Genomic DNA, 24589 nt, shown 5'->3' with positions numbered 1-24589 from the left:
GTGATTTTGGGAATTCCATGGCTGACACTCCACGACCCTAACATCTCCTGGTCCAACAGAGAACTGCAGTTTGCTTCACCGTACTGCCAAAACCATTGCCTCGTAGCCAAGGTATGCCATGCCACAGACTCCGAGCCCATCATCACCTTGCCAAAGAAGTACTCCGAGTATTGGGATGTATTCAATGAGAAAGAAGCCGAAAAATTACCCCCACATAGACCTTATGACTGTGCCATTGACTTGGTGGAGGGGGCCCCGATCCCGCGAGGGCATCTCTACTCCCTGACTGAACCAGAGCAAGAAGCTCTCAGGGAATTCTTAGAGACAAACCTTCGCAAGGGGTTCATCAGACCCTCTCAATCCCCAGCCGCCTCCCCAGTGATGTTTGTGAAGAAGAAGTCAGGGGAATTACGCTTGGTGGTGGACTACAGAGCATTGAACAATATCACCAAGCGGAACAGCTATCCCCTGCCCTTAATCTCGGATCTACTGGACCGACTTCGAGGAGCCAAGGTCTACACCAAGCTGGATCTTCGGGGGGCTTATAATCTAGTTCGCATCAGAGAAGGGGACGAGTGGAAGACCGCCTTCCAGACTAAATTCGGATTATTCGAGTCCCGAGTTATGAATTTCGGTTTATGCGGAGCTCCCGCAACGTTCCAGCATTTTGTCAACGATATTTTTCAGGACTATCTAGACAGATTCTTGATAATCTACCTGGACGATTTTTTGGTGTTTTCCAGATCACAATCAGAACATGAGAACCACGTCAAAATGGTGTTGCAACGACTGCGGGATCATGGACTTTATGCCAAGCTAGAAAAATGCGCTTTTGATCTACAAGAGGTAGATTTCCTTGGCTACCGCATCTCGCCTCTAGGGCTTTCCATGGATCCAGCCAAAGTTTCAGCAGTATTGGAATGGCGGGCGCCAACTAACAAGAAAGAGGTGCAGCGTTTCTTGGGGTTCGCGAACTACTACCGCAAGTTCATTCCAGATTTTGCCCGCTGGTCCGACCCCATCACTAGCTGCATCCGTGGAAAGCAGCCTTTCCGCTGGACTGATCAAGCAGAGAAAGGGTTCCAGCAACTGAAGAAACTATTCACCTCCCAGCCAATTCTACAGCACCCAAATCCTGGAACCCCTTTTGTGGTGCAAGCGGACGCCTCTGATGTGGCAATTGGGGCTGTACTCTTACAACCGGTGGGAGATCACCTCCACCCCTGTGCCTTTTATTCTCGTCAACTAACCACACCAGAGAGGAATTACACCATTTGGGAAAAAGAACTACTGGCCATAAAGGCAGCCTTTGAAACTTGGAGACATTGGCTAGAAGGGGCCAAATTCCCCATTGAAGTCCACACTGATCATCGTAATCTAGAACATCTAAGAACTGCCCGCAAACTAAATCAGAGGCAGCAACGTTGGGCTTTATTCTTTGAACGTTTCAACTTCCAGATCCATTATGTGACCCCAGCTCAAACCAAGCAAGCAGACGCCCTGTCACGTAAACCGGAATACGCTGCAGGACGCAAGGAGACCTTTGAATCCCAACTGCTACAACCTGAGAACTTTGCCACGCTCACAGTGGGGAACACCAAATCCAGTCCCATTGGTTCAACTTCCCCTACTCCAGGACCCATCTGTGCTCAAGAAATCAGGGCTAGTCAGCAAGCAGATGCCTGGGCGCAGGACCAACTTCGCCAAGGTCTGCATTTTCCCTTTTCGCTTAAAGATGGGCTGCTCTGCTATAGAAATCATGTTTATATCCCACCCGGACCGGGCAGGGAAAAAGCGCTTCGTCTGTGTCATGACTGCAAACCAGCAGGACACTTCGGACTATTTAAAACCATGCATTTGATCCTAAGAGATTTTTGGTGGCCCAAGATCCGCAAGGATGTGGAAAAATATGTCAACACCTGCCCAGTATGCCAGCGCTCCAAGATACGAAGGGAGAAGCCCTCAGGGCTTTTGCACCCCCTTCCTACCCCATCTCGCCCATGGGAAATAATTTCCGCGGATTTCATCACTGACCTACCACCTTCCTGTGGATTCACCACGATCTTAGTGGTGGTGGACCTATTCACCAAGTTAGCCCATTTCATTCCCTGCGAAGGCCTCCCCACGGCCAAAGAAACTGCGGATCTATTTCTTCAGCATGTTTTCAGACTACATGGATTGCCCAAGAGTTTAGTCACAGACCGTGGATCTCAATTCACCTCTCGTTTTTGGAAGGCACTACAAAAACTACTGGGCATAGACTCTCGCTTATCTTCAGCTCATCATCCCCAAACAGATGGGCAAACGGAGCGCACCAATGCCACTTTGGAGCAGTATCTTCGCTGTTATGTAAACTACCAACAGGACAATTGGGCTTCTCTGTTACCACTGTCTGAGTTTGCCTACAATAATGGAGTTCAAGCTTCTACAAAAGAAACGCCGTTCTTTGCAAACTACGGTTTCCATCCACGTTTCTTTCCCCCTGTCATTGAAACTTCAGAAGTTCCCGCAGCAGAGGATTGGCTGCAGGAACTCACAGCGGTGCAACAACTTTTGCTCCAGCAACTGGACCAAGCCAAGGAGGACTATAAACGCCACGCTGACAAACACCGCCAGCCGGGCCCCGAAATCAAGGTAGGAGATCGGGTTTTCCTGTCCACTCGCTTTCTGCCCTCCCACCGCCCATGCCGGAAGTTAGATGCCCGCTTCATTGGCCCCTATCCAGTGGTGGCGCAATTAAACCCCGTGACTTTCAAACTCCAACTTCCGCGTTCAATGCGCATTCACCCAGTGTTTCACCGTTCCCTGCTCCTTCCGGCGGATGGTGTGCGTCCTGATACAGACCAACCGGCCCCCCCTCCTGTTTTGATGAATGGGGAGGAGGAGTTCGAGGTTGAGGACATTTTGGATTCTCGCTTTCATCGCCGCCGCCTACAATATCTCATTGACTGGGTGGGTTTTGGGCCTGAGGAACGCTCTTGGGAAGACGCCTCCACAGTCCATGCTCCTGATCTAACCCGTCGCTTCCATCTGACCTATCCCACCAAACCGCGACCTCGCGCCTCGGGGAGAGGACCCCAGTTTGGGAGGGGCCCTGAGGAGGGGGATAGTGTGATGAACCATGGGCCTTGTAGTCCTGCTCAGGACATTGTAATCCCTGATGAAGATGAAAACTTGGGTTTTTTACCTTCCCAGTCTGAACTGGATTCCTCTCAGCCAGATCCTTCCCAGGCAGATCTGGAAACCTTGCACCTGCAAGAAAGTTGTGCCCCAGAAGTATGTCAAACAACCCCAGAGCCTACTTCTCCCGTGTTCTTGCGCCGGGAGTTTTGTAAACAACAGAGAAGTTTGGATTCAGCTTCGCGCAGGAGTGCGAGGATAGCAGCTAAGAATGTTGCCAATTAACATTGGTTCTCGTGAGAATCTTTAAGGAGTTTAACATCTGGTCTCAGAGTTTAGCTTTCGTTTCTGATTCCCAGAGAACCGCTTTGGTGAGAAAGTTGGACTCTATATAGGTGTTTTGCCCGCGTAGCAACTTCGCGGAGTCAATTCGTCAGCCTACGGAGCGAGTTGTGTCTGGACAGCGCGCTCCGATTCAAGCCTCGCTTCAGCTCAAGCCTTGCCTTGCTATCCAGCCTTCGCCTTGCTTCCCAGCCTTTGTTTACCTACGGACTTTGCCTTGTTTCCCAGGACTAATCCTTGCCTTGTTTCACGGATTTTACCAAGTTATTCCACGGACCTTGTTCTTGTTCTTAGTTACCTTGTTCCACGTTCAAGCCTTGTTTCAAGTATCAAGTTATTTCCTAGCCACGCTCAAGTTTTATGGACTAAGGACCTTGTCATCTCCCCTCACTTTGCTTGGCAAAGTGAGTGTTTCGGTTATTGGATTACAACTTTGGACCTTAATATTTCTTATTGGACATTGCTTTTTTGGACTAATTCTGACCTTTCCTGAAGGGTCTAATTCTGGACTATTTTCTATACTTGTTTTTATTAACTTTATATATTCCTTCAATAAAGATATTAGTTAGATTCTGGCCTCTGTGTATGGTTATTGGTGCCTCTGCCGCCTGGGTCGTGACACTCTGTGTCTGTCTATATATGTTGTTTGTCTGTTGGCATTGAATGTTTGCCATATATGTGTTCATTGTAATCCGCCCTGGGTCCCCTTCGGGGTGAGAAGTGCGGAATATAAATACTATAAATAAATAAATTTAAAGGAACTATTCATGATGCTGAATCTACCATATATTGGTTCAGCATCATGGATAAGTCATTTAAAGTTTAGGCCAAGCTCCAGAGCAGTGGATCTCAATCTGTGGACCCCCAGATGTTTTGGCCTTCAACTGCCAGAAATTCTAACTGCTGGTAAACCAGCTAGGATTTCTGGGAGTTGTAGGCCAAAACACCTGAGGATCCACAGGATGAGAACCACTGCTCCAGAGTGACTTTATTGGAATGCCCTGCCAGATGATATTAGATCTGTATCCTTTCTACTAACATTTAGAAGTGCCTTAAAACATGTTCAAGGAAGCCTTTGGGGGATCATAATTCAATAATACTAAATGGCTAGGAAGGCCTATGGGTTTGTTTTATATGACTGGATAAGCATAATTCATTTTATTGAACTTTATTAGAGTTTACAGCATGTCTAGTATTTACTGGTTTAACTTGGTTTTTACTTCTATATTATATGTTTTATTGGGAAAAGGCGGGATACAATTTTTAAAAATAAATAAATAATACTGTCCCACTGACATGGAAGCCACCAGAGAATTTAAGGACTGAGGCTTCCTGATCAAATAGTTTCTAGGTAAGCCTGAACACCACAAATTCTTCCATGGGGTGTTACATGAATTGCCTATTAATGGCCTTGTCAGTTTGGAACATTTAGGAATTGTTTGCACAAAGGAAGAGAGTTACAGCATTTTGAAAATGAATCAGGGGTTCCCAAAAAAGCAGCTTGGGTTTTCCCTGCCCCTGGGATTGGCAGCCTCCAGATCCTGAGTAGTTTGATCTGAGACATGCACTTCCAAAAACAGTTGCCCTGTGTCTTATCTCTGCTCTTCCTCTGCCTCTGTAACTTCTTAAATCAAGCACACTAGAATTTTGTATTTCTGCCCATAGAACCCTTGGTGGCAAATGCTTTATTGCTAGTTCCAATTATTTAGTTACTTACAGAGGCAGTCACAATGGAAGGGAAGGCACATGGTTGGTGCTTTTGTACCATTGCCATTATCAGTTTATCTCTGGTGACACATGGACATGACGTCTGGGCTGGTTACTGTTGTCCAGCCGGATATGACATTCCTGGTCCGGCCTCTCAATACACTGAGCAATTTAACCCCTCAGTTACCTATGCTACCAGGCACTTGTCTTGGGAATGATTTTTCCTGGCCTATTATTCCAGCAATTAATCAATACAATCTCTATTATCTGCTGTACTCTAGAACATTCTAGAGCATTGGTCTGGAGATTTATTTATTTTTTAAAGAATTTTACTCAAATTATTTTGCTCATTATTGGTTGAGATGTAGTTGGTGGGTATGTTTCAATAAATTGGCAATGGATTCTCAATGTAATTTTTTTTTAGTATTATTGACCTCTGGCTATGTAACTTTATTTTACATTAATGAATCTATCTTTGAAAACAAATTAAATACTTTTCAGTAATTATTGCTCCTGCAAACTATGGAGTTTTCCATAAACCTTAGTCCTAAGTAGCTGATTGTCCTTCCAGCTCATGGTTGTATGCATCAATACACAATTTTTAAGAAGCCATCTGAGACGAAATGTCTTTGCTGACCTGTTCAAAATAGGTCTCACAAGGGAAGTGGTGTTGTGCATAAGAATGGACATTATAATCAGTGGAAGTTTTATATGGAAGGGACATTTGTCGCCGGAACTGACTTTCCTCTCTGGAAATTCATGGTGAACTCTCATTCTTTTCTTTTTTTCTTAAAAAAAACATTTTAAAGGGCTGTTCATTAGCTGGCAACTGTACTTTCCATTAATGGAATAAAATTCAGAAAGAGCCAGAGTTTGCTGACCTACAGCAAATATTATATGGCATACCTATTCACTTAGAAAAATGAAATGCTGCATCCATTAAAATTAACTAGCAAAGCTCCCCTGTGGACTGCAGTCAAATTATTCCTTTGGAGTTATTTTTTATGGAATTTTGGAACAATAGAACAAAACAATATTAGATACACTGGTGATGGTTTACTACTGGTTTATTACATCATATAGGTTAACCTATTAAAATACACTTGAGAACTATTTCTTCATGATTATAATGTAATAGCTGTAATGACTTAATATTCTGTATTAAATTTGTAGGCAAATGGCTATTTGGATCTTTTCAGATACCACATTCAATGAATACTAAGTAAAATCTACACTTCGAGAGAGTATTGTAGCAGTTAAGATATTCAAGGGCATCAGAGAAGATGTCTCTCTCCTGGATCTGATGGATGTGTGTGCAATCCCCAGGTGTGAGTAGCTGTGTGCTCTCTGCATTATGAGTTAGATTAGGTATGGGCAAACTTTGACCCTCCAAGTGTTTTGGACTTCAACTCCCACAATTCCTAACAGCCGGAGAGCCAAAGTTTACCCATGCCTGACTTAGATCAATGATTTCCAAACTATAAGCATTCAGATGTTTTGGATTTTAACTCCCAGAAGCCTCACTGTATGACCAATGATCAAGGATTCTGGGAGATGGTGTCCAAAACACTGGGTTATGAATGCAGCTGGCCTGGAGGAACTGTTTCCTCAGTCCACCTTCCTCCATTTTTGCCCTCTTCCCAATATCTTTAAAAATGTCAAAGAGACAACTAGAGACTTGTGGTGTTGGGAGTAATTTGTGGTGCAGTAAGAGTTGAGGAGATATCCCTGCAAAGCATGCCAATCCATAATCTGAACCTTTCTGTTTATGGAAGAAAAATCTTGGATCCAACCCAGCATGAGCAAACTGAGCATTTCCTTGTTACAAATAGCTAATGATATAAAAAATGTGATTGCATCAGTTCTAAGTGAGATTGCCCCTATACACTGCTAGAATTTAAGTTCTGTCAGGGTCATTTCACCCATATGTTTACTGTGGATCAGTCCAGCATATTCCTCTCAAAAAAGTGGAAAGAGCTCAAGAATATAACACCTCTGAAAACTTCAATTTGTTGGAGTTATTTTTAAAGAAAGAACACTCCAGGTGAAGTTTTCTGGCAGAACATAAACTTTGCTAAAGCTTGGCTATGACATTTAACTATTGCTAAGTGTTATAAGCTTATCATGTTATGAATTTAAAGGCTGACATCTCATATGCTGTCACCTGTACTAGATATACATTTATAAAATATATTGCTTATTTATAAGATGGAAGGAACAGGTATCCTATACTTGTTCAGGAGCATGACATTGCTTTCCTGCAGCCAGCTTCAAGAACACAGCTGATTGTTTCCAAGATGTCCTAGTCTTTTCTGGGAACTAAATGGTTGAAAACAGGTTGGTCGAATAAGTAGTAACACCTGACTCCACCTCTGTAATATAGGATCTTGGCTTTTTGGACATGACCACAATAGTAAGTATTGTAAGTATTGAGTTATCATTCTCTATCCCTGTCTTGTTTAGTTTTTGCTGGGAGCAGAACAATAGATTAAATAAACCTTACTCTTCACATAGGAACTTTAATCAACTTATGCTATATTATTAACAAAACTTATTGTTTTTCTCATAGGATATAAATACGGGGACATTAAAAATCCTGAGGATCTAGGAATAATGTAAGTGTGTGTATTTAAAATGTTCTCCTTGCATTAAAATGTTAGTGATAGTTTGAAGAGAAAGGCATAAAGAATATATGCCTCTTTTCCCACAAAAAGAAAATGAGAAAGGTAATAAATCATAGCAGACACAGCTCCTGCCAAGTAGTGGACTGTAAAATGTTTGCAAAAGCACATTAAAATGTTTCTTAAAGTATTGTTTTCCATATCAGGTTATATTTGCTCAATGAATCCATATAGTGTTTTCAATATTGTCAGCTCCTGGAGGAACCAACCAGATCCAGAGATATCCCATTTGGTCCAATCATGAACTTCACAAGTGATACTTAAAATCCTATGTGTATTTTAGGGAAGACAAATGTGTAAATGTCCTGTAAAATATCTTCTTTTATGTGAGTTTTATTTTGATCATTCTTAAAACATAGGTACAGTAATACAAGTAAATCAAACCTACAAACATTTCCATAATATTTCACATGGGTAATTAAAAAAAATTCAGGCAGAAAGGTAGTGTGGCAAAAAGACTGAGATAGCCCAAGCATAATAGCTTACAATCACTATTATACGCCTATCAAGCATCCCTCATTCCCAGCAGCAGGATGATCCTTTGATAGATCTGTCCACTCCAAAAAAATTGAAACATGAAGAAGTTACATTAAATGTTTATGAAGCATTCAAATAAGCTTAAAGGGCTGTTTGGCACAAACTGTCCAAAACAGTCAGACTATGCCCACCCCTCAAAGACCTTGAAAGCAACCAATGTGAGGACACACCAAATGAGGCTCTTCGGAAATCCAAAGATGTGATGAGGCCCTCTGACCTCCAAAGTTTGCTCATCCTTTGCTACAGTGGTGCAGGGGCAACCAATTCTGGGGAGTGCACTTGCCTTTTGATAATAGAAGCATGAGGCAAAAGGAATCAAGGAAAATGTTCCTTCACATAAGCAGGGTTGTGGGTGCTATCTTATTTATTCCTATTAAGGTTGATATAGAAACTATGAAGGTTATGAAAAGAAGTAGCTGAAGTAATAGTCTGAGGCAGGGGTGTCATACTCATTTTCACTGAAGGGCACATCAGCCTTACAGTTGACTTCAAAGGATCATTTGTAATTGTAAGACTGAATAAATGTAACTCTGTTGCCCTGGCATTGAAAGCCTTGCAGGCCACATAAAACACTGTGGTGGGCTGGATTCAGCCTGCAGACCTTGTATTTGATATCATAGAATCATAGAGTTGGAAGAGATCTCATGGGCCATCCAGCCCAACTCCCTGCCAAGAAGCAGGAAAATCGCATCCAAAGCATCCTCGACAGATGGTCATCCAGCCTCTGCTTAAAAGCCTCCAAAGAAGGAGCCTATACCACATTCCAGGGCAGAGAGCTGCTGAACAGCTCTCACAGTGAGGAAGTCCTTCCTAATGTTCAGGTGGAATCTCCTTTCCTATAGTTTAAAGCAATTGTTCGGCATCCTAGTCTCCAGGGCAGCAGAAAACAAGCTTGCTCCCTCCTCCCCATGTCTTCCTCTCACATATTTATTCATGGGCCTCATCATGTCCTCTCAGCCTTCTCTTCTGCAGGCTAAACATGCCCAGTTCTTTAAGCTACTCCTCATAGGGCATGTTCCCCAGACCCTTGATCATTTTAGTCGACCACCTCTGGACACATTCCAGCTTGTCAACATCTCCCTTCAACTGCATGGAATGAGTATAATGTCAGACCAGGATTCCAGAGCACAGAAGGGAATAGGAAAGATGGGGGGACAGATCCATTTTTCTCAGGTCCATTCCTTCTTTGCTTTATCCCAATAGAACAGAATTCAGCATAGAATAGCTGGCTATTCTACACCATCTTTGTCTTGTCTTAAGTCATGACTTCTAAGCTGTTCACTTCACTTTCTTCCTGCATCTTAACACTGAAAAACATCTGTTTTGTGCAAAATATATAAGAGGGGTTGTGCCCAATTTTTTGGGGATTTTTCTCAAAAATGTTTTGCACAGAAAACAATATTTTTGTGCCTATGATTTGGGGAGGGGGGCATTCAAAATAATAATTTAAAAATCCTAAATAGGCCCCTAAACTCAAAAATAATACACAGTGGTAAAACATTATTTTTTTTCATCCTTATAAGTGAGAACAAAATAACCTGATGTACATTCCTAGAAGAAAACTGATGAAATTTGATGGGAGCCAGAAAATATATCAGAATGAGATGATCCATTTACCATGCATGTTTTGAAGTCCAGCAATGGCTGTCGTGGAGTCAAAATCAGTAGAGAGATTTTGACTCCACGACAGCCATTGCTGAAACAACCTTGCTGTAGCTAAGCGGGTCTGAGATTTTTCAATACCTAAATGGAAGACCATCTGGGAAACAAAATGAAACTCATCAATGAAGCATAGGTATTCTAGAAGTGTTGGCATGTAGACCCCCCTTTGCTATAGGTTTACAGCGTTTCATGGAAAACCATAACCATAAACCACTCCCAATTTAGAGATTGTTCTCAATCCCAATGGAGTAATATCAACATACATAGAAAGAAACATGTTAGTATCACTTCCCTCTGTATCCCCATCAATGCATGAAAATATGTAGTTTGGAAGAAGATAATATTTTCCATCAATATGGATTCATCAGATTTTTTACCCTTCTGACTTGCATAGAATCTAGTGGCAGAAGGAATTTCTACTAAGAAACTGTACAATTTAAACTATTAGGGGGATTTGTTCAGCCACTTGAATGACACCTATAAAAAACAGATTAAATTCCAAAGGACATTCATTGTTCTACTGCCATGAAAGCAACTGTGGTAGAGATGCTCCAGACATAAAAAAGAAGAGAACCTCCTTCTTCAGAACTGGCACTTTCAGAACAGATAGGGTAGTGTTAATACTTTCCCTTCTTTCTCAGTGGAATCCTTTTTTGGCTACGATTTTGCAAACCCTCATCAACTCAGCTATTAAAAGTTTTGCTATAGTTATAAAGATCAGGGAATATTTTCATAGTGATCAGTTTCTTAACTGTACCCACAAATCAGAAGCAAACGAACTATTACAATGCATTTGCTCCATAGATAAGTAAAGGTAATTTGACTGTTTAACACTGCATGTATTTCCAGTTAGACCTGTGGATATGATGTATTTCATAGATAGAGATAAACAGACCGTCTATGTAACTTGCACATTTCTTTCAATATCGCTGAAGTTCAAAACAAATGTTTGCTAACTCTGTTTGCATTTTCTCAGTATCAGATCCTCAAGCACACAATTCTGCTTAATCAAACAGAGCACCAACACTGCTCTCTGTAAATCATCATGAACTGAAGAGTTGATCATCAGATGAGACTAATGAATGGTGAAAGAAGAAAAGAGCACCCAATGGCCTCAGGTGCAAATAATATTTTGATTGTATTAACATAATTCAAAGCAATTTCTATTTAGATGATAGGTTATTACTCTTCTAGTTCTTTTTGGTCACATCTGCAATCTATTCTCCCTCCAAAAAAGCAAGCAGCAGAACAAATGGGGTTGGCTCATCTTATTCACATACTGAGTCTGTGAGCCAGGTTGGTTTCAGAGCTATTGCATCCTCAGGGCAACCTAATAAAAGTTTTGACTAAGTGCCATTTTACACATTCATTCAAAGTAGACAACTAAGGTGTTTACGTATGTCACAATTATGACAGGAATGTGACAATGCCAATCACACAAACAGCTCAGATAATTCAGTCCATGTTGTGTTTAGAGTGGAAGGAAAGGATTGCAAGAGTATCCTATTTTCCATCGAAATTGGTATTGTTCTCCAACCTTATATCATAGACTGAAAGATTAAAGATTATTGTCACTTGTCAGCCAATTCTGTTTTCTTTGTAGGAGGCAGTAATTTTTGGCATAAAACACAGTGTTTCCTTCCCACATATACTTTTACACCTGGATATGCAAAAGATCTTAAAGTTACTCTGTTCTTCTCACCATGGCTTCCTGAAACCATGTTTTTCAGCTTGTAAACAAATACAAACAAATATTCCTTTTGAGAGTAATGGTCAAGAACCTATACAGGAATTCCTGCCAAAGCAGTCACTCACCAGTCACAATCTCAGTTAGTCCAGGGTCATACACATTTATCAATTCAGCAGAGGCAAAGCACAGGAATAGTCAGGATACAGTCCAGGGTTCAAGCCAAACAGTATCACCAAATCCAACCTGTCTTCCAAAGTTTATTCAAATCCAGAAAGAATCAAGGTTCAAGGCAAGAGTTCGCCATCAGGGATTCTGGCTGCACACTTTAACAAAAGTTGTTCCCAGCACATAACCAGCCTTCAGCTCTTTATATGAATACCCTCAGTTATTGCAACCAAGCTGGGATATTTAACTCCAGCTCTTCCCATGGGACTTCCTTATTCTCTTCAGCAGTGGTTCTCAACCTGTGGGACCCCAGGTGTTTTGGCTTACAACTCCCAGAAATCCTAGCCAGCTTACCAGCTATTAGAATTTCTGGGACTTGAAGGCCAAAACATGTGGGACCCTCAAGTTGAGAACCACTGCTCTTGAGACTCCTGGATCACCTCTGCAGAGCTAGTATTTTCAGAATCAGCTTTCTGCTCCAACTCTGCTGCGGACTCAGATGCCAGGGAGGCCCTTCAGCATCATCTTCAGCACTGATCCTATAAGTCATGCACTGGTTATTGTTGTGTTCTTTCAACTTGTAGCATCCTTAAGGTGAATCATGGAGGGGTTGGGTTTTGTTTTGTTTTTTGCAAGATTTGTTTACAGTTGTCTTTGGTTTCCTTTGAGGTTGAGAAGTGTGCCTTGTTCAAGGTCACTCACTGGGTTTCCATTGTCCAGTGGGGATTCAACCCGGGTATCCATAGTCATAGTCCAAAGCTCAAATCGCTACACCACACTATGACTATTGCACATGTGACTATTGTATATTCACAATCCTTATTTGCTCCATCATTTAGAGGCTATGTAGTGATCATTAAAGTGCTCTGTTCTCCATGTACAGTAGAGTCTCACTTATCCAACACTCACTTATCCAACATTCTGGATTATCCAACGCATTTTGTAGTCAATGTTTTCAATATATCATGATATTTTGGTGCTAAATTCGTAAATACAGTAATTACTACATAACATTACTGCCTATTGAACTACTTTTTCTGTCAAATTTGTTGTATAACATGATGTTTTGGTGCTTAATTTGTAAAATCATAACCTAATTTGATGTTTAATAGGCTTTTCCTTAATCTCTCCTTATTATCCAACATATTCGCTTATCCAACGTTCTGCCGGCTCGTTTACGTTGGATAAGTGAGACTCTACTGTACCAGGAAACAGTGACTGTGAATGATGTTCCCTTATTGATTGGAAAGCTGCTTGCTGATGGTCCTACTACCCTTACACAAGCTGCTTGCTGAGTGACAGAGGAACAGAACCCTGTCAATCACAGTGGTTGCTTCCCAGTGTGTATGTCAAACCAGGTTTCACTGCATAGCATCTAAGCAATGCTGCCTATATGTTGTCGAAGGCATTCATGGTCGGAATCACAGGGTTGTTGAGTATTTTCAGGGCTGTATGGCCATGTTCCAGAAGTATTCTCTCCTGACGTTTCGCCCACATCTATGGCAGGCATCCTCAGAGGTTGTGAGGTACTTCACAACCTCTGAGGATGCCTGCAATTGATGTGGGTGAAACGCTGGGATAGAATACTTCTGGAACATGGCCGTACAGCCTGGAAAACACAACAACCCAATGCTGCCTATACATCCATAAATCCCAATACAGGATTCTGCCAAGAGTCACCTTAAAAAGCCCCATGTGCTTATTTGAGAAAATTGGGGGAGAGGAGCTCTGAAAGAACAAAAGACTAGGCATAAAGACCAAATGCTTATAATGTGCTGTTTGATTGTTCAGAAAAATGGATTGAAGGAAAATTGTAGACTCCCCAAATTGAGGCATAAAATTGGAATGCCTGTGTGGACTCAACTTGAGGGAAGGAGAAGAGATATTGGCATTCCTGGTTAAAATCCAGTATATTAAATACTACCATAGCTGACTTTGAATCACAGATCAGAGCCATTCATGAATGTTTGAATCCTTTGTTTTTAATTTCACCCTTACAATATTTGGTTCTGCCAGATGTGAGAAATGAAACACTTCAGCTAATCAGAAGGGAACAGGCTGATTTGAGACTAAAACAACAAACATGGATTTGGAGGGAGGGGGAGATAATTAATTACTTCAATGGAACTGCAAAACCACTACACCTTCAATGTAATTTATTTCCACATTTATAAGGGGTCAGGTAAAAGTTTCTGCTCTCCAAATAATATTAAATCCATATTTACTTTTATTTATTTCAGAGATTCGTTGCTAAGGAAAAGAGCAATAGCTAAGTTGCTCAGACTAAATCAGAAAAACGAGATCAATGGCACACCTCATTTTACACACAATATATCTGGACATGGAAAGGAAATGGAGAAAAGGATTCTGTGGAAGTTATGTTAGCTGAAGTGTCAGAAGTGTCTTCTCAGCTCTTCTAAAGGTACCAGGAAAGAATTACACTTGTCAACTTTGCCACCTCATTTTCCTGTCATTGCACTTATCTGCTCTCTAAAGAAACTTAAGAGGCTTGTGTTTCTGGCTGCTTTGAGACTCCTACTATGACTATCTTTGACAAACAGCTCTATCATTGGGACCGGAAGACACTGGGGATCTCATGATTATCCCTTGCACTCTTCTCAAGTGTCCCATAAGACAGCCTTTCAGCTCACAAGCAACTTCTTTTCCAGTTTTTTCTCAGCGTTGTATAAAATAGGATTATTTGGGATGCATTTCTTATTCAAGTTACAGGTTAGGCAGAACCTCAAAACACTTCCTCACTCTACATTTTTGTTTCTTGTTATATAGGCTTGAGAAAGCATTTACATATACAGTCGGCCTTCGGGAATCCACAGGTTCTATATCCATAGGTTCAATCATCCATCGTTCTAAATTTTTTTTTCAAAAATCCAAAAAAACAAATCTTGATTTTGTCATTTTATATAGTGAACATCATTTTACTATGCCACTGCATCCTCAGATCTTCGTATCCATGAGGGCTCCTGAAACCAAACCTCAGTGGATATCAAAGGTCCATTCTATTCAGAAATGTTGAAACATAAATGTTTGATTCTTTATAGCTATAATCTATTGTGTAGTCTCATTGATATGGATCACTGAAAGGATGTGGACAAATCTCTGTAGAAGAAATGAATGTTGGTCAATGATTCATCCCTACTGGCAGTATATTGCATGCTTCATAAAATTCATTGCTTAGTTTATTACTATATTGTGCACAATCTCAGTCAAAAAAGGATGAAAGGATTCTCTAGATTGTAACACCAACATCAGGGTTGCAGAAACAACCCATCATTATCTGTTGTCATAGCTTTGGAAATATCTAAATTAGGAGACAGTAGAAATCATATAGGGTGAACCAGAATAGTGGGTACTAGATGGGTAGAGACAACAGCAATGCCTAGAGCAGTGGTTCCCAACCTTTGGTCCTCCATGTGTTTTAGATTCCTAACAGCTGGTGAGATGGTTGGAATTTTTGAGAATCCAAGTGCAAAACAACTAGAAGACCAAAGATTGGGAACCACTGGCCTAGAGGAAAGAGGCACATTTTTGATGTCACCAAAGCATCTGGGTTATCTCTTCTAAAATATCCCTTATTGTTAGAAGTAGTTCCAACTTTTAAAACATTATATGATGTTATATTTAATTTAACTTCAAATGACCATCATATTATGGGGAGTCCAGTTCTTAAAAAGGAAAATTCTGATCATCGTGGATTAGAGTACATTAACTGAGACACCATTTAGTACAATAACAAAAAAAAAAAAACCAAAAACGTTGGTTTTTTTTTTTCAGGAATACCATGTACACAGACCAGCAGCAGGTGTCTGGGATTTCAGACAAGGACTTTTTCCAACATTGATGTGAAAATGTCATAGATTGAACCTAGGACCTTTGCATGCCAAGTGTATATTTTGCAATTGAATGGCACACTCTCCCCACTGGCATTTCAGGTATAGACAGATTATGAAAAGGAAGGAAAGGTCAGACAGAAAGGGAACTTAGATTATTGTTTGATCACAAGCTCTGCATCCATAAGCTCTCAGGTTGAATCCTGACACTTCCTGCTAAGAAAATCATATGAAATAATCTTACTTGAGAGACTCCACTGACAGACACAGAAAATACAATGCTAGATAAGCCAGTAGAAATACATGATAAAACACAACTTCTCAAGCAAGCTTTTCCGTACTATATAATCACTCATAATGCCACATAATAGTATCTGACAAGTGTGTGCATTAGGGAAAAGTGCATACCAAAAACACACATTTCCATATTTTAAAAATCCAACAAAGTCTTGTAATATAATATGAAAAAAGATAAAAGACATTTGATGTAAGATTGGGAAAAAATGCAATGAAACTGAAACAGAAATGTCATTCGTACTTTCCTGCTGCCCCTCTCCTTTCTCAGTGAAGCGGGACACCTTGCCTGGCCTTTGTGATGAGGCCCTAAATGTAAGAGCTGATTATTGTTACCTCCTCCTCTTTTTCCTGTCTTATTGGAAGAGTATAGATTAATGTTGAGGAAAGCAATTTTTAGTGTTTGGGTGTATCGACATCAGTTTACCTTGTGTTTGTTTTGGCACCTGAACTCAATGGCATTGCATATAGATAAGGCACGCCATTGTATCATCCAGGGGAAATTGTGAGGATTTCAGTATTACTTTAGCCACATAGAAGCATTATATGAAACCAGGACATTCAGTACATATTCAGTATATGTCCTTTGTTAGCCAACTTCAGATAGTTGATTTGTTCAGCTGTTGCAAAGTATCTTTTCATGGCTAGTTGTAATTGTCTGTTGGTGAAATCATTTGACTCAATTCAGTGAGGAACCATTCCTCCTAATTCTACACAAGCTGCAAACAATTTCTCCCTAAGAGGGCAAGACCAAGCACTGAAGATAAAGCATGTTGATCTGTCACTGAGTAATTTAGCATTGCTTCTTGAATAAGAATATCCCCATTTTGGATCACTTACAATCTCAATTTTTGATGTTGTTTGCTATCTCCAGGCTTTTGTGTGAGTCAAACTTTCCAGCCACGAATAAAGAAAAGAAGAAAGATAAAATGAAACGAGCCTCTTCCCATGGCAGTGGAGGCACTGACCATGACATTATCATCAATCTAGCTTGCCATCTGTGTACAGAGAAGCAGGTGGTCCAACTTTGCACATTGCCAGGCTCTTGCAAATGTTTATGAGAGTATTTTCAGAGTAATCTGTATCAACTCTACTCTTCTTTTCCCACTATACATTTCAGGGAGGCTAAGCATATATTACATTTTAGAAAATACAAAGTTCAGCCATTTTCTTACTTATTGGTCCGGCACCACCAATGTCTCATGGTCCAAGTCAGAGCTAAGAGCTAACCATATCATTTTCAGGATAAGCCCACCTATACCTAGAGGTTTAATAGTAAATGGGTAGAGAGCTATAACCTGATAAGGCTATAATGTGTTCATTGTGTTCAGTATAAGTTATACCAATGAGGAAAAAATATATATTATCCACTTCCTACTGTCCCAGTGTGCTGTCCTGATCACTTGGGGAATGTTTCTGTTTCTGGCATACACAGAAGCAATATGCTTTAAGCTTTGGATGGTCAGCCACTGAGCTATATATTGTTGTATGTGCCGAGGGGGTTTATTAGATCCTGAATTAACACTGCCCATCAAGGCTGCCCATTGGATACTAGCAAACAGCAACAGACAATGGGAACAACTGTCATCTCTTCCCAGCTGTTCCTCGTAGGCTTTCTTGTTGTTCTTCTCTATTGAAGGATGGAGGTGTATATATTCTACAACCCCCCTGGGTCTCTTACCACTTCATCACATAACTTAAATTCCACTGAGTTCTACACTTAAAATCTGGCATTCTGTGGGTTCACAACATTTGTTTTGGTCAAAGTGCCATTTTTGAGTCTTTTAAACATTGAGGGCAGCATTTTTCCCAATGTATCTATCAGGAAGAGGCTAGGAAATGGATTTTTTCTCAAAACTCTGGATGTTTTGCCAAATTTCTAATGAAGTAGCACTCGTTGCTCACAGATTAGGATCACCCAATTTGTGGGAGGAGAAATTGGGGGAGGAGTCAAAATAAACTTTTTTGGGCAATTTCCTTTTGCTCCCCAAGCAAGAAGGTTTGGTTGTAAGCTACCTCATAACGCTTCTACTTTGCAAAAAAATAAAATAGCCTTTTAGGGTAACTTTTTCCTTCCTTCCATGATTTGTGTTTGTCCTGTGTTGGGAGGGCCAGTGCTGTTGCCTTTCCAAATGGGATTCCCTCCCATCCCTTCTCCCTCTCTCTCCCTCTCTGCTGTTGGGAATTGTGGGAGATGAATTACCAAAAAGCACTGAGAGAGATGGTGGGTGGAGCCAAATGTCTGCAGTGTGGAAACCTCTTCACTGAAAAATACACAAGACAACGGAGTGCACTTAACAGTGTGATCCCAAGGCAGGGAAAAACTCCTTTTTATTACGGAATGGAGTTAGACTGAACTCTCTCCTTCTGAACACTTCTGAACACTTCCCAGTGTAATCTGATGAAGTCCTTAAACTAGCCTACAGTTCCTAGATGTGGTGGGTAATCCTATGATGTTAAAAGGTAAAGGTTTTCCCCTGACATTGTCTAGTCGTGCTGACTCTGGGAGTTGGTGATCATTTATTTATTATTTATTATTTATTTATTTACATCACTTTTACCCCACCTTTCTCTCTGAGGAGACTCAAAGCGGCTTACAGTAAATAGGCAAAAATTCAATGCCTAAAAACAATGTAAAAACAACAATTCATATAAAACAATCTACAAAACAACAGTTCATATAAAACAGGTACCATTACAAAATAAAATCACATTATATAAAATTTTAAGAATGTCCAAGATTAAAATCCATTCATCATTTCCATTTCTAAGCCTAAGAGCCAGCATTATTCATAGACACCTCCAAAGTCATGTGGCTGGCATGACTGCATGGAGCACTGTTATCTTCCTGCTAGAGCAATACCTATTGATCTACTCACATTTGCATATTTTTGAACTGTTAGGTGGCAGAAGCTGGGGCTAATAGCGGGAGCTCACTCCGCTCCCCAAATTCGAACTGCCAACCTTTTGGTCAGTGAGTGCAGCAGTTAAATGGTTTAATCTGCTGCACTACCAGGGGCTCCCCTATGCTGTTACCAATATTGAAATAAAATTCAACTGAAAGGTTCTGTAGATGGATACCATCTCATACTTTCAGGCAACAAAAGAATGGCCTCGTTCCTGGCTTGTGCACAATTCCTGTTTGTTTCTTGATCCTATTTTTTCTAGGGTGCCCTTTGGTCTTCTTGGCTATTGGGATTGTTCCATGTATCCTGGTTTCCATGTTACCTGCTAGAATAACAGAATGTTAGAGTTGAACAAAACCATAAGGTCATCTAATCCAACACTCTGAAAGACAGAAATACATGACTAAAGCACTTCTGAAAGGTACCTATTCAACCTCAGTTTAAATAATAAACTTTATAATAAACTTTATATGTTATTTATAATAAACTTCAGAATGTAGATTGAACTGCATCGAACTGGATTATATGAGTCTACACCACCATATAATCCAGTTTAATCTGCATTATAATTGCAGTGTAGATCAGACATTAGTTGCCCTTCTCTGGACACATCCCACATGACTTGGATAGCTATGTATTTTGTAGCCCTGACCTCACAATGAATTTGCTCTGCCTCTTCAAAGAAGAAAAATGATTTAAATGTTAGAAGACTACACATAAATATATGAAAAACAAATGTAAAATTTTAAGAATCAAAGGCTTCCACTTATAAGCATTGAAGCTACATTTGAAATTAGCACTAATCATTTTCAGCTATACATGTGCTGTGTATCTCTTGTTTGTATCTTAGAATATGGGAGAGAATTTTTATTTTATGAAAAACAAATCTGGAGAGAGATAGCACATGAAAGAGAACAGCCAATTCTTGTGTTTGATTATCTGAAGTAGCTTGCAAGGAAATGGTTGCCTGGGTCCATACATTATACTCATCATTGGGAAGGCAACCATAACTCTGTGTCTCCTGCACAAATGTGTTTACAGTTTTCATTACTGTGAGCAGAAAGAGAATTCAATGTAAGAAATGAAAAAACACAACAGGCTAAAATGGTATGCAGTGATGTCAATAGAAATATGATGTTGAAATAAGAACAAAATTGAATTGAAAGCATCTATAACTATTAGCTCTTTAAATTATACAAAAGTTTAATAATTAGAAAATGAATTAATTTCCCCCATCCTCTGTGGCAAAGATGTCTACTACTGTCTCTGAAGACATACCCTGTTTCCCTGAAAGTAAGACATCCCCAAAAAATAAGACCTAGTAGAGGTTTTGCTGAATTGCTAAATATAAGGCGTCCCCTGAAAGTAAGACCTAGCAAAGTTTTTGTTTGGAAGCATGCCCAATGAACAGAACACCAGGGCATGCAGGATTGGTAAATGTACATAATAATAATAATAATAATAATAATAATAATAATAATAATAATAATAATAATTTCATTTTTATACCCAGCCTCCATCTCCCCAGAGGGACTCGGGGCGGCTTACATACCAGTTGTATATGTAAATAATGGTAGTAACAAGAAATTCTTGACAGGAGTCACAGTTTGTCTGGTTTAGTTATGTTGGTTTGTGATGACAACTACTGTACAGTATAGAATAAATGTTTTTTTTTGTTCAACAATGAATATGAATTCTTCTTCGTGGAAAAATAAGACTTCCCCTGAAAGTAAGACCTAGTGCATCTTTGGGAGTAAAAAATAATATAAGACACTGTCTTATTTTTGGGGAAACACGGTAGGTGCTTCATGGTCCAAGCACGGGAAGTGATTCAGTGTGAAATGCTGGACTTGGCATCTCCCTTATGCAGCCCAGAAGCCAGCAGAGCATTAACATAACATAATATTCATTGGTTGGTGACTTCTATTAATCTTTCAATCTTCAAAAATGCTATTTCTGTTGGATCATGTAGTCCAGTGCTTCCCAGTCTGGTTGTCAACATCTATTTGAAGAAATACCAGGGAGTATTTACCAGAGAACCTTTTACATTGAGGACCAAGGAATTAAGTTGGAAGCACCTGCCGACGAAATATGCATTCTTCTTCTGAGTTTCTTTTCCTATTGCCCATATTCCTCTCTGGTTTTTTGAGGCTATAATTTGAAGTTGTGCTTCAACTTCAATAGACAACGATAATAGGCACGACCATTTCAGTGGTTGCCCATGTGTCCAGTTCTCTCCCAATTCCTAAAGGGTTTTGCTTTATACCTATCTTACATAGACCTAATGTTTTAAGTTTTTTAAAAACTGCAAGTTGAGCATTGAAGCATTTTGAATTTTAGATCCCCCCCCCCCCTGATTTTGTGTCTTGGAATGGGACCCAAGCCTAAACACAAAACTCATTTATGTTTCATATATACATTATACACATTTTTAATAAATTTATGCATGAAACAAAGGTTATGTACACTGAACCATGAGAAAACAAAGGTGCCTCTATTACTGCCACCAATGTGGAGAAGTACTGATTTTGAAGTATTCCACATTTTGAAATTCTGAATAAAGGGTGCTCCTCCTGCATTGTTGTGCCTTTAGAGCAGTGGTTCTCAACCTGTGGGTCTCCAGATATTTTAGTTTTCAACTCCCAGAAATCCTAACAGCTGGTAAACAGACTGGGATTTCTGGGAGTTATAGGCCAAAACACCTGGGGACCCACAGATTGAGAACCACTGCTTTAGAGCTTTTCACTGATTTATATTTTGCTGGACGATTTATATTAGTTATGTTATTCCCTGCACTCTCCAGCCCCCTATAGTTCCCGACTACTTTTTGTATTAATTAAGGATGTTCCACTTGTTTATTTTGATACTATAACTTGTTCTTATACATTTTCAGCAGAATTTAGTAGTTAAGTTATTCAATATTAAAATAACATGAGATAAAAGAAGCCAAAATATTTCAATTTAAAATGGAGTTAGATGGGAGAAATATGCTCAAAATCAAAGTTTTATTACCATGTTCTACTGTATTCAACCTGCCTCCAGTGAATCATGAATTGGAGATAGAGAAAAGTGGCTGGAGAAGTTATATAAAGTATACTCTTATTCCCAGCATGTCAAAACATCCTATTAAGAAGATTGTCAACTACTGTAAGATTTACCCATTATGGAATCCTTACTTTAAAACAAATAAAATCATTTCTGCAATAAATAAATAAATAACCTTGGTTTTTGTGCCAATTCTCCTATCATATTTGACACATGCACACACATGAACACATTCCCTCCTTCAGAAAATCAAGGGTTTCACAGAAATGAATTTTTCACACAAAAGTTGCAAGGTATGAAAAACCATTGATTAATTTGCAAAAGCAATCAGAATCTATGTACAGTACAGGCAGTCCCTAAGTCACAAGCGACTCATAGTTACAAACAGAGGTCAGACAACAGGAAGTGAAATAAATCTAACCCTCAGAAGGGAAATTCACTCCTCGAAGAGTTAGCATGGAGAAAAGGGGTCTCAACTAAAGCTTTATCACCAATTCTTGTTTTCATAACAAGCCAAATTTTTCAAAATCCAATTCCCATAGGGTCGGAAAGTGAGGTGAAATCTTCTGATTAGGGCCACAGACACCACAGGGGTGTTAGCCCTTCCCTATGCGATCCAAAGCATGCGCACATGCACACACACACACGGCTGATATTACACTCAATATGTGCCTGTTCCGATTTACAAACAAATTCAGAACAAACCTACAGGACCTATCTTGTTCATAACTTGGGGACTGCCTGTATATGGAAAAAGGAATGATCATGCCTCCTTTCTTGACTAAACGGTTCGGGTCCTGCCTATCTTTGTGACCGTATCTCCCCCCGCTCTAAGATCTGCTGGGGAGGCCCTTCTCTCGCTCCCGCCACTGTCACAAACATAGTTGGGGACAAGGGAGAGAGCCTTCTCGGTGATGGCCCCCTGGTCTGGAACTCTCTCCCGAAGGACATCAGATTAGCCTCCACCCTGGCCACATTCTGTAAAGACTTGAAAACATAGATGTTTCAATGTGCCTTTGAATTACAGACCAGCTCACAACCATCACTGCCCAGTTCTAATTTGTTCATTGTTTCGGTTTCCTGCACTTTATCCCACTCCTGGTCCTATTGACCTGTGTTTTTGCACAAACCCTATCATTCCCCTGCAATTTTAATAGTCCCACTTGTGGTTTGGTGATGTTGATGTTTTGTGATGTATTTTAAGATGTTTATTTTTGGTTTTTGGTTAACGGTTTTAACTATATTGTTCTGCCATGTGTTTTAATTTTGTATTGTGTCTTAACTTTTGTATTTTGAATTTCTTGTTTTCTGTGCTTGGTCCCCATGTAAGCCACCCCAAGTCCCTTCAAAGAGACTGAGGCGGGTTATAAGAACAAAGTTAATATTATTATTGACTTTATTTTTTATTGAAAAAATATTCATTTGTGATAAACTTACTACAAAAATTAGCCATGGAAGTGAACTGAAGCATATTCCCGGTATTTATTTTAAACATTTGTTGCATTTTTATGGTTTCCTCAACTTTATCTCAAACTGTTTTGTTTGCAAATATTCTCAAGCTAGTCTATAAGATTTAAGAGCAGAGTTCAGTAGATCTTCAGTCCCTCAGGCTAATTGCAGTACATTAAGCAAATTGCATAGTTCATGCGGTCTTGGTCTCAGACTCTCAAGATACAGCTTATTCTTTAGGCATTTCTTGTCCACTGAACTGCTAGATTCTGATTGTCCAAGGGTGGATGCTACCAAAATTCAATTAAAAATATGGGACACAACAGATGGTGAAAATTCCATGCACTGAAATGTTACTGTATTTCTTCAGTTCTAGGACCCCTTTTCTCCCCTATACAAACATCTCTAAAAATGTGGTGACTTTTAGAATTGCAAATATATCTTATGTATTTTTGGTGGTGGTAGTGGTACTGAAATTAGAGTGCATCTTACAATAATAGTATGTCTTCCTCATATCTCTGAATCACAATCTCAGTTTAGGGCTTAGTCATGTTCTACCTAATCTGTTTTGGTTTTGTTGCCACCATAGAAAAGCATCAGCACCAATGATAATCACCAATCAGCACCAGTAGGCTTATTGTGGAACCACAATCAGTTTCTGTTATCCAAATTTCAATGGAAGCATTAATCCATTTTTCACAAACCTCCTGAAAAAAGCCACTGTTCGAAAAGCCATTTTTGGTCCACAGCCAAAAAATGTGGCAAGATCTGGTACATTGGCAGCAATGGGGAGGGGGGGGGACTCCCTGGGCTTCCCTTCCTGTCGTCATCATCATCATCATCATCATCATTATTATTATTATTATTATTATTATTATTATTATTTGAAATAAAGAAGGCAGATGTAGTGTCTTAGAGACCCCCGAGTCATGACCCCGTCGCTATTACGGAGCAGACCGAAGAAGAGATGGGGTTTCTGCCATTTCCACTTGATTCCGTCCCTTTCCAGGTGCCCACTGTGGACAGTTCTAGCCCACAGTTCACAAGAAAGGGCCTTGGCTCTCAGCCCGGTTCTCCAGAGAATGTAATTTTGACCGCCGATTATCTTGGGAGGCTTCGCACGCGGAAAAACAGATTTTGAGA

This window comes from Anolis carolinensis, chromosome 2, assembly GCF_035594765.1.
Source record: "Anolis carolinensis isolate JA03-04 chromosome 2, rAnoCar3.1.pri, whole genome shotgun sequence".
NCBI lineage: Eukaryota > Metazoa > Chordata > Lepidosauria > Squamata > Dactyloidae > Anolis > Anolis carolinensis.
The sequence above is the reverse complement of the archived record's forward strand: the minus strand, read 5'-3'. Positions refer to the sequence as shown.